This window comes from Protopterus annectens, chromosome 1.part1, assembly GCF_019279795.1.
Source record: "Protopterus annectens isolate FY-2018-M chromosome 1.part1, PAN1.0, whole genome shotgun sequence".
NCBI classification, from domain to species: domain Eukaryota; kingdom Metazoa; phylum Chordata; order Ceratodontiformes; family Protopteridae; genus Protopterus; species Protopterus annectens.
Window position 1 is genome coordinate 1,917,127,342 of NC_056726.1, and position 12,560 is coordinate 1,917,139,901.

The following is a 12,560-nucleotide window of genomic DNA, read 5'->3' on the forward strand; positions in this document are numbered from 1 at the left end:
TCATATTGCTTACACTCTTCACATGAAGCTTTTACTTCCATTAAACTGTTATCCACCATTCTCTCATAATAAGCAGCAAGGATCTTAACAAACATCATTGATGATTGTTGAAGAGCTTGGTTCCATTCCTTGGTCAGCCTGTCCTCCGACCTACTGACCAAAGGCTGTAACTTTACTCTTAATCCTCTTGGTGTAATATCCTTGTTAATATATGCCTTAAAGAGTCTGAGGTGCCATATAGTGGCTGTTAAATTTTTAAGATCCTTGTTAAATTTGTTAAAGGCAATTTCACAGCCATTGCTAGCATTCATATTTGAGCCACTCGGATTATTGCTTGACATGTTATTCATATCAAACACTCCAATGTCATGCCGATCAGCACATAATCCTGTTAATAATTGCTCCAAATCCATTTTGAAAAAATATATAATAACCACCTTAAGAACAATTCTATTTCAAACAATGTATCCAAATTGGTAAAAGTTCAACCGGAACTGCACTGAGAACCTGGGTGTAAATAATATATATAAATGTTGTCCAAAGTTAACACTGTGGTATATTTGGTCAAAGAACACAACCTTTAGAATAAACCGTACACATGTGTAATAAATATCAACACTTTTTTATATATTTCTCCATCAATATGTCTCCATTGTTCATGGCACATGTATGTCTAAAAAATTATTATGTTCGTTAATACAATGCTGAGTAAACTTAGTATTCCTGCTCAATAACATATTCAAATATACAATTATTCATCAAACATCATGTGACAACCCTTCCCTTGGAACACTTCAGCGCATATGATTCCCACCCATAGGGCCCAACACATAGCTAGTCCAGGTAGTACATGTGACAAACTAATCCAATTCAATGTTAAAAAGTAGTGCAATCCCAAAAAAATAGCTTAGCACACATTTAAATTGCTGTAATATACAAACTCTGTTGTTCCCGCTCAAAATAATGTGAATATATATATAATATGCGTAGTTAGGATTTCAACTGTTTGATATTATTGGATGGGCTAAAATTTCAAAAAAACACAACATATTGTATTCCTATGGATCTGTTCCTGTTGTTACATAATCCAAACTAGCAATGGGATCAACAGTTTAAATATATACATACACTAGTTCCTGTTGTAAGTTAGAACCGTCTAGTTATAGTTTCAAAATATTACACTGTGTAGATATGCAACATATCTCACCATATTAAGCAAACATGTCACAACATATAGCTGTTACAATTGTGATATTTCAATTACATATGTAATGAATCTGTAAAAATACAGCGCATAGAATCACCCGTTTACTGGTACATTCAAAAATCCAATAAGTCCCAAATGTTGATATGGTAATGTTTTCACAAACTATAGTCCATCAATGATAATCCAAATGCCTTTCACTACTCCCGGATTCACAAGCCTGTAGTCCACCATATATAATAGCAATACTGCCAACGTGTAGCAAATTCTACGTGAAAGAGTCCCGAAATATTACTGAATGATTTATGTGAAATAAAGCTGAAAAAAATAAGTTTGTATCTTGCTAATAAACACAGTACCTTTAGCTGTTCCCAGATTTACAGGCCTGTAGTCCAGCATATATTAAATCCAATGAATGGGACGTGGAACCAGAATATACGTGGAAAAGTCCCAAAAAAGCTGCCACTGAGTGATGAAATAAACTTCCGTATTTCGCTTTAGACCCCTAGACCAATCTCCATGTCTGCCAAAACATACACAAAGTAATCCTTCCCTTGCCAACCACACCCCCCCATACACCATTTCTCTTATACATGCTCCTTATCTTATGTCTTCATCATATACTCTACTAGCACATAAAGCTAATTCATCTAAACTCTCCACATAAAATAGTATAATATGCTTAATGCTTAATTATACAACATGTATTAACTAAAACAAAACTATATATGGATTCACTTTATAATCTTGAAATACTAAAATACCGAATTTTAGTAACTCGAGGCTATAAAGCTGAAAGTCCAAAAAACTGACACCCACAACCCCGAAATTCAAAATCGCTATCATTCACATACACACCACCACCACACAAACAAGAACAAATACACCTACCTAATGACACTACAACAAACAAACAACAGACACAAACACAACATAAGAAATAAACACACCTACCCTACCTATAAGCAGGGGGCAAACCCTCCTGCACCACCCATGTGGGGGGGCTGCACCCCCCACACCACTGCTACTTATATATATATATATATACTAACTCTGAGGTAGCACTAAACACACAAACACATAAAACCCACTACTACACACACTCACACACACTCAAATCCCTACCCAATACCCTTACGAGAACACCACTTACCTGAATCCCCAGCTAAATCCACAAACTGCACCAAAAGTCATGAACGCGACAACACAACGGCAGATATGACATTTCTACATTTGATATTATGCAGTTTTGCGTAACTGCACTTTTGACTTTATAGTCTAGAAATACTAAAATTCAGTATTTTAGTATTTTGAGTTTATAAAGTGAAACTATATATATATATATATATATATATATATATATATATATATATATATACACACATATACACACACCCACACCCCCCCCCCCCACACACACACACGTTGGCAGCTGTGACATTAAAACCCCTACTTCTCTAATTATGCAAGCTAGAGAACTCAGTACTTAATGTTCATGCCACCACAATCATGTCACAGTGCACTTTATAGGGGATGAGGTCATCAGTACATGTTGAGAAAAGAATGTTAGGAGGGCTGTATGACATTGCTGTGGAGTCTTGTAGCAGTGTAAAATTATCTTCTGAATGCTACTTGAGTGAGGGTGACAGGACCTGGACTGATGCCAGTTTGACTTAACCCACAAGTTAAATGCTGTGAGATTAGACCTCCACTTTAACTACATAGTCTAGAGAACACAGTACCTAACGTTCACACGACAGCAGAAGTCTGATTTGAACATTGTCAGAATGCACTTTAAGGGGGATGACATCATCATGGTGTCACACGTGACTTAGTGTGACATGGACAGCATAGTGTCACACGTGTCATTCTAAGGGAATCCAGTATCTGTCTGCCTGGGATGACATGATCGACAGACCACGCTGCTTTGCCAGAGATGGCCTGCACCTGTCACCCTTGGGATTCCGGATACTGGCAAAGGCTCTTGCTACCCCTATAGTGCCTTTTTTAGGCAAGGTTCAAATGACAAATTCACCACTGTAACAAGTACAAGCAAGCAAAATCTGAGGGTAATGCTTGAATATTGGAAAGAATGTGTTCAGTGAAACACACACATGGCACTGCCCTTCTCTTGTGTTTATGAATGCATAGCATGTATTGGAGGATTACAACAAAGGAACTAGAATTAGACATGCTAAACACCTCTTCACAATGCACAGCCCTGTGAAGCTGATTTGCATGGATGATGGCAAAATATTTATGCATGCATGATTTGAATTTCAGGAATTCAACATGGACTTAGGTTCATAGGTTCATAGGATGATACTAGGCTATTGGCCTGGAGGCCCTTATAAGCCTAGTCAAGAATTTCGCCCATGTTCCCACAAAGTCAGCACCTGTTTCCCTTGTCTAGTAGGGACAAAGGTGGGATCCCATAGGTGTATTTTCTGTTTCCCAACCAGTCATCCAGTTCCTCTTAAAGAGGACTAGACAGGTACTCTGCTTGACATGAAGAGGCAGTCTATTCCACAGATGGGGGAGTCTTTGGAAAACAAATCTATCTTGCCAACAAGTTCTATTAATGTCACAGACCAGGTGGAGTCCCTTGCATGTGGGTTTCACGGACTTACGGATTTGCAGCAACTGCATCAAGGCTTGGTTTGAGATGGCCTTGTATGCCAGACACAGGTCACCTCTGAGCAGTCTGTCCAAGACTGGGTAGAAGGACAGAATTTTAGCCTATCTGTATAGGAAAGGTGTTTGACACCCTGGATTTTCCTGGTCAGGAAACCCTGTGGTCTCTCTAGCTGCTGCATGAGTTTGGCAAGGTACATGCTGAAGGAGCATTGTACTTAATAATGAGTCTGATAAGGTAGGAGTACAGGGATGTTATGACCTCCTTGTACCTGGATGAAATACCCTTACTCATGAGGTGGGCCATATAGAAACCATTCCATACAATGGAGGCAAAGTGGTGGTCAAAAGTCAGACTGTTATCAATCTGGGTGCCAAAGTCCCTCACAATTGAGTCTGTGCTTAGTACGCTGTTATTAATGTGATAATTAGTGGGGATGCCATTTTCCCCAAAGGAGATAATGATGCATTTCTTGGCATTCAGTTTGAGGCCATGCTTCTGACATCAGTCATTAGTTTGGGTAAGGCCCTTTTGGAGGATGTACACATCACTAGGGGAATTTAAGACAGCACCCAGCTTGCAGTCATCTGCAAACTTGGTCAGCCACAGACTACTGGTTTTGGCTTGCACCTCAGAAAAGTGTAACCCAAACAGTAGAGGCCCCAAGAATGATCCTTGGGGTACACCACTAGTTATTGGTCTACTACTAGCTGACTGAGTGGGGTCTATCAGTGAGCCAGTTAGCTACTCATCTGGTAACACATGGGTTGATGCCTAGCTGGGAGAATTTATCTATTATAACCAAGTGGGGAATAGTGCTGAAGGCTATGGTTAGGTCAAGGTAGGCAGTGTGCACCATCTTCCCCTCGTCCATGGCTTTGGTGACTGTTTTGAAGAAGTTGACCAAGTTTAACAGGCATGATCTCCCTTTGACAAAAACAAATTGTGTGGGGTCAAGCATTTGGAGGTTGCCAATGTCCTTATTTATAAGGTCCATGATAATGCTTTCCATGGCCTTGCAAAACAGGCTAGTTAGGCTGATGGGCCTATAATTTCCTAGGTCAGTGGATGGTCTACCTTTGTGTAGAGGGATGACAGTGGCTATCCTCCATTCAGCTGGGATGAAGCCAGTTCTCAGGCTTTGGTTGAATAGGGTGCTTAATGGAGCTGAGAGCTCATGCCTGAGTTCATGTAGGATGCACCCAAGGATGTTGTAGGGTCCCATGGAGACTGTATTTTTTGCCTTTGAGAGGGCATTAAAGACCTGCTCCCTGGTGATGAGGGGAGGAAGGCAGGTGCTGGAGATGTTCTGGTTTACTGATGGGGGTAACAGGGAGTGAAGTTTTCACTGAACCTGTCTGCAAATAGGTTGGCTATATCTACAGTGTTTGTGTATGTGGTGTTATTAACCAACAGTTCAGAGCAGATTTGGGTGTTACCTTTGAGATTGCAGCCGAATGTGAAGAAGGCCTTATGATTGTCCTTAGTGGATGCGGCCAATTTGGACTCAAAGCTAGCCTTAGAGGATTTTACCAGTGACCTTATTTGCTTGCTCTGACAAAGGAGAGATTGCTTCCAACTTGACACCTGCTCTTCCTTGGCCCTGGACAGCAATTTGTTTTCCTTTTATTACAGAGTTTGTTTATTGCTGTTCTCCACCATACAGGTTTACTCTTTCTTGAGGAGGATGATTTGGTTCTGTTGGTAAAGTAGCAGAGTCCACTGGTGCGCATTGTCAAACTGTGTGAAAATAAACGTACAGTAAATTACCCGAATGAGGTTAACTGTGAAATATATCCGTTTACTGTTAATGTTTTGTGTGTCAAGCTTGCTGAATATGTTGTCAGAGAAATTGCTGGCAGACAGTATGATGTGCAGGAAGTGGTCTATCTTTGAAGTGTTGGGGTCAAAGTTGTGTTTCATAACTGTTAACCTTGCCTTGCCTTCCTTGTTTGTGCAATGTTAAGTGCTGCGCAAACGTGGTTCTAAGCTTAAGGAAAAAAGTGCAAGGTTTAATTTGGCTTGCCTTTCTTCATGCAAACGTACACAGAGTTGAGGCATGGCCATCTGCACTCTGGACAGCATTGAGTGTAGAAAATAGAGCTGTGGTTAAGCTTTCTCAGTGGCACAGGGTGTAAAAGCAGTGAGATTATGCTCAAAGCACAGCTGAGCCAAGGTTCAAATGTGAATATTTTTTTTCTTTTTTTACAAATGGTGTCAGGATATCATTTGCTAAGTAAATGTGATCAAGACTACAAATGTGACAAACTATGACTGCATTAAAGTGTGTCTTCCCTAAATTTTATCAGTAATGCCTAACTCAATACATTTGAACAATTAGTAGCTGTTTTGCAGGCCTCACTGTAAATCACAAGTTAAGTGCATGTACAGCTTATCTACAAATGACAAGGGGTTGTACTTTTTGTGAAATCATTAGCATGACTCTGCAGATATGCTAACTATTGTGTAGGGCTGGAGTTCCTGAAAAGTGTGTGCAGTATGCTTCTTCACAGTAAGAACAGTTTCCACATCACATTACATTAACATTTCATCAATCAACCCATGAACAAGGCATACATCTTACAGCAGATATTGAAACCCATCTTACTACAGGAGCACCAATCACTTATTCAATCAAGGTAACATGTTTGCATTATCCACCAGCAGAGTCATGTCAATATGCAGAAACCATGAGATGACCTGTACATGTTTCAGTCTAACAGATACACACTCGTAAGGAGGTGTGGGAGTAGAGGGGTGCATACAAGGACAGATGGACATACACATAAAAATGTTTAGTGTCATTAACATTCATGGACATGTTTTGGTTTCTTCTATTAAGCCACCATGCTCTGCAGCATGAAGAGACTGACATAGGTTCATAGGTCATAGGTTCATATGTTCATAGATGTATACACGACTAATGACCACAAGGGTCTTTTTAAGCCTAGCGATGCATCCCAAATCTCTAACAAATTCTGGTACCCTTAATAAGTGTAAGCAGGGGCTTGAGAGGTGAAACATTTACAAGAAGGGGCCTGGGAGATGAACTATTTACAGGCTGCCTGTTTCCATTAGACACATAGGTGGCAAACCAAGGGTAAGTTTCTTGTTTCCCATTCAATTGTCCAAGTTAAACTTGAATTGAGTTAGGAAGGAACTGTGTTTCACATGGATGGGGAACCTGTTCCAGAGAAGGGTTAGACTCTTAGATACATACCTGTCTCTTCAGCAGGTCCTGTTTATATCACTGGCAAGGCTTAAGTCTTTTTAATGGGTAACTCTTGTGCTGTTTCTTTTGTGGATATGCAGGAGCTCTGTCAGACTAGGGTTTGACAGTGCCTTGTATGCCAGGCATAGATCTCCCCTCAACAGTCTGTAGGAGCCAGAATACAGGGATAGAGCCTTGAGGCAGTTTCCATAGGACATGTTACTTATGCCATTATTCTTTTAGTGAAGAACCTCTGTGGACGTTCCAATTGTTGGATATGCCTGGTTATGCCTGGAGCATTGGACTTAATGATAGATCTGATGAATGCCAAATATAGTGGAATAATGAATTCCTTGGACCTAGATGGCATGCCTTTTGTTATAAGTTGCACAACATAGAATGATTTATTCACAACTGTAGACATGTGGTGCTCAAAGGCTAGATTGATGTCTATGTGTATCCCCAAGTACCTGACTATGGGTCATCTCTTAGGGGTGTGTTGTCAATATGATAGTTACCAGGGGTGGATGATTTTCTGAAGGATACTATAATGCATTTCTTGGCATTTAGATTTAGCCCATAGCTGTGACACCAGCTGTTTGTATCAGCCCTCCCTGGAGAACATTTGTGTCAGTGTGGGATACAATGACAGCTCCTAATTTGGAATCATATGCAAATTCAGTCAGCCAGAGGGCATTGACATTGAACTTGACTTCAGAGAAGTAAATTCTAAAAAAGAAGAGGTCCCACTACCAACCTCTGGGACACTGTGCTTGTGAATGGCCTGTTTGTAGAGGTGGACTCCCCAACTTTAACTTCCTCGGTCCTGTCAGTGAGCCACCCGGCTATCCATTGGGTTACATAAGGGTTTGTACCTAACCTCCTAAGTTTGTCAACAATGTCTGAATGAGGGATTGTGTCAAATGCCTTGGCTAGGTCAAGGTAGGCAGTGCAAACCATTTTGCCCTCATCCTTTGCTTTCATGACCTTCTCAAAAAGGATCACCAAGTTGAGTAGGCATGACTTCCCCTTGATGAAACCAATTTGATTTGGGTCCAGTGTTTGGGGATTTCCTATGTCATTATTGTCATTTACATGATAATACTTTCCATAGATTTGCATATGAGACAAGTGAAACTTATGGGTCTGTAGTGTCCAGAGTCTGTAGATAGCACACCTTTGTGCAGAGGGATGACTGTTGCTGTTCTCCAGTCATGAGGCACAAATCTTGTTTGGAGGCTAGAGTTAAATAACAATTCCAGTGGAAATGATAGATAATGTTTCATGCTATTTAAAGGCATCCTGGGATATTGTATGGGCCCATTGATGTAGTGTTTTTGGCCTTAGAGACCATTAAGGACCTGTTCCTTAGTGATAGTAGGGGGAGTTATATTTGATGGTATTTCCTGAGGGAAGGTTGATGTGGAGAGAGGGGTAAAGTTAGAAATTAATTTGTCAGCCAGTAGGCTTGCTATATATTCTGGCTCAGTATTTACAATGAACATTGCACACACTTGAGTATTGCCTTTGAGGTTGTGGGCATAGCTAAAGAATGCCTTGTGGTTGTCATTGGCTTGGGAGGCCAAATTTACCTCAAATTTTACTTTGATAGACTTTATTTGTCCTCTGAGTTGTTTCTTTAGTTTGATGAGAGTGCATTTATCCTGCTGGGTGCTGCACCTCCTAATTTTTGCCATGATTTTCTTCCTTCTTTTATACAGCCTATTGATGTTGTGATTCCACCAAGATGGCTTTTTTTTTTAATTAGTTCTGTTCTTCCTGTTGGGAACACCTACCTCTATGCAGCTATTAACATGCTTGTATAAGATGTCTGTGAACAGTTTTGCATAGGCAGCAGTGTTCTCAGCATTTATGGGGGTTGAAATTTTGCCAGATTATGACTTAATAGTAGGAAGTTAGCCTTAGAGTAGTTCTTGAATATTCTAAGGATAGTTGGTTTTCCAGGTTTTATTTTTACTTAAAAGGAAACCTTTTTCTGGTCTGACCTTACCAGAGAAGACATTACAGTAGGGAGTGTGCAGCACTCTCCCATATTAGTGAGGACCAGATCCAGTATGGTTGCACCCCTGGTTGGTGTATTGACTATCTGGTCCAGGGAGTTTGTGTTTACAAAATCCAGGAACCTCTGTGCCTGTATTTTTGATGTCATATATTATTCACAATTAGTAGTGGGATAATTAAAGTCACCCATGGATATGGTATTGGGTTGGATGGTGAGTGTTTCCAATAAGTTTAAATACATTGAATGGGTTTCCTAGGTCATGGAAGGAGACCTATAGCTTGCAAGGAAGTGGTATTGGATTTTTCCTATGGTGATTTGAACATGGACAAGCTCAAGTGCATTGTCCTGTTTGACCAGCCCTGATTTGTATTTATTTTTGATGTAAATCAAGACATCTCCACATTTAGTCCCTGTCTGTGTAGTAGCTGGTCTAAATGTGCAGAAGGCATTATAACCTTTCACTGTCATTGTGCCCTCTGTGGCTTTAAACCATGTCTCAGTGACCACACAGACATCAACATTTCCTCAGGTGAAGTGAGCTTCTAGGGAGTGGAGGTTTTTTTAGACTTCTAGCATTGAACAGCACGACCTTTATATTTGGTAGGTCTTGATTTGCTATGTCAGAAGTACTTTCAGTTTGGAATTGCCTATAAAAGGCACTATGGGGGAAGACAATATTTTAGCTAATATTTGAAAGCATAGAGGGGAGAGGTGCAGACCATCTCTTTCCATACTGACAAATATTGCACCCCCTTAGAATGACACCAGAAATAAATGAAGCTAATTATTAAATTAATTAATTTAATAATAACTTAATTTTTCTTTATATTTGGGTATGTAATTCTTTTTGTATGTTGTGTTGCTCAAATAGTATGATTTTGTAGCTACTGCTCTCTCATTATTTTTATCATATTTTTTTTCGCTTATATTTGTGCATTATAAACTTGTGAATGTTACTGTGGAGCTTTTCTCCCCAGGCCTCTGCTGAAAATGGAAATATATCCAGTTGGACCTGCCTGGTTAACAAATGTAAAATAAATAAATAAACAAATAAATAAATAAATAAATAAATACATAAAATAAAGTCACTTATCTTTTGTTCATATTGTGACATCAGCCTTGGAGTAAGTAACATGCTGCTCACTGCTAGGCTCAAACCAGCCTGTGCCACATATTCTGAGAGCCCCACTATGTCTCTTTTCATATAGTCTAGGGCAGTACATCTCAGGTCATTTATACCCACTTGGACTATAACCAAGTCATACTAGTATTTGTGGTCTAATGACCTGAGTGCATGTGTAATGTGGTGGGTACCGGCCCCTGATACGTAACTAACCATGACTTTCTCCTTACTTGGCCTTGTGAGAGGGACATCAGTGTGCCTCACAATGGAGTCTCCAATGACAAGAATGTTGGATTCTGTGGTGGCTTGCCATATGGGCTTAGAAGTAGAGGCTCCATGAGATGTGGCTGTATGTGTTGATGTGGGTGTTGTTTTGAAAGAGTACATTTGGGGTTACTGAGGGTATCCATGTGAACTTCATCTAGGAGGTCTTTCAGGTTTAGGAAAGTTACATTTAAGTGCCTCAGCATATGTGGGTCTATGTGTCTGCTTTGAATTGTGTGTGATGGGTGCAGTGTGAGTACTACTGAGAACCTTATGATATTAGGAGTACTTTTATCTGAGAACTTTGCCTCAGTGACATTGTATACATACATCTCTCACATATCGTATCAGTTTGTTTGGGAATTAACTGGCTGTCAGTAAGCATGAGGCAATTTCTACATTGCCTCAGGATGCCTATATCTGCCAAGCTGGTAATGGAGATAGTGGGAAAGTTCATATCCATGGCAACTGACCCTTTTTATTGATTAGACAGTTGGAGTAAGCATATAAAATAATGTCAGGAATATCTAGTTTGCAACTCTGAGGGCAGTGCTTGTCACTGCAAACTAGTTGGCCTGTGTGCAATTACGTATTGGTGAAATTTCAGTGGTGCTTTTACAAGAAAAATGTCAGCTCAAGGTGTTTGTGTCTATACAGGGCACTGCAAAACACTTGATGAGAAACTAATAAGTAAGCCCTGATGATTTATGGATAAAGTATTTAGCTAGATATTCTGAAGTTAGAAGCAAATCAAGCAGAATTTACTGAAAAGAAAGAATTAACTTGTCAAGAATGATGAAAAGAGGGGAGTCGCATGAATGGCTATTGCCTGGTTACTACTAGTGCTGGTCTCACCACAGCTTCACTCAGCTGGGATACAACGTTCCTTTGCTTCTTCTCTCACCAGAAGCAAAACAGTGGCACCGATGCCAAGATGACAAGCAGGTCACATTCTGTTTGGTAATCCACAGTCTTGTCCTAGATGATGTAAGGGTCTCTAGGCTTGTTGTAGCCTTTTCGTGCTAGATGCCTTGAATAGCAACCAGACCAATTAGGAAGATCAAGCAAAGACCCTCACTTCCCAACAAGAAAGAGTCAGGAATCTATGCACTCTGCTCCTTTTCTCACCAGTAGCAAAACATAAGCACAAATTCCAAATTGGCACTTATGAAGCTGTTAGTTTGCTTTTCAGTGATCATCAGCTTCCAGGAAATTATGTTCCTATGCTTCTTCTCTCACCAGGAGCAAAACAAAGGCACTAATCCCATGATGACTACAGAGATGCAGAATGTGGACTCACCAGTAATTGGTGGTGTTGGAATAGATGGAGATTTTTAAGGTAAGATGAAAAAAATGGATTAATACCTTAAGATCTGTAGTGTGCACTCAGCAGTTAGATATGACAGGTGGGAAACTTAAGCTTTAGTTATCTAAATTTAGAGACACTAATTTTAAAAAGATAAGATAGATTGAAAGGCATGGGCACTTTTTATTTTGGTTCTGTGGAATACAGTGAGATGGCCAATGCATTTTAATAGTTGAAGTGGAGTGATTTAACAAAATAATAATTTTGTGCTTGCTCACAATAGCCAATGAAAGAGGTGCGGAAAGGAGGTTTGTGGTCAAATTAATATAAGGGACAGGTAACTAGAAAGAGGGTTGAGTTTAAAAACACAACAGCACCAGGTGGGAGGGTGGGGGGAAATTAATTTCTGTGTGAGTCACAAGAGAGACAGATGTGGTTTCTTTCCTAGTTTAAATATGCAATTAAAAGCTGAATACAGATAAAACACAGTGTAAAGAAAATGAATCATAATATACAAAATAGAAGAAGGCAATAAAGCAACGCAAAATACAAGAAAGCAAAAACAAACAAATCAAACCCTCACAACAAGTTGTAGCAGAGTCTGGGTGAGCTTTTCTAGTAAATCCTTGGCATGTTTTAATTTACCCTTTAAATAGAAGGTTTAGTTCCTAGCTGCACCTTCAGTTTGCAGGTAATGAACCTTAACTGACCTGTTGTAATTACTGTGTGATTTACAAGAGACACAGCAATGCACTCTTTCCTTGTTTAAATATGCAATTAAAAGCAGAACACAA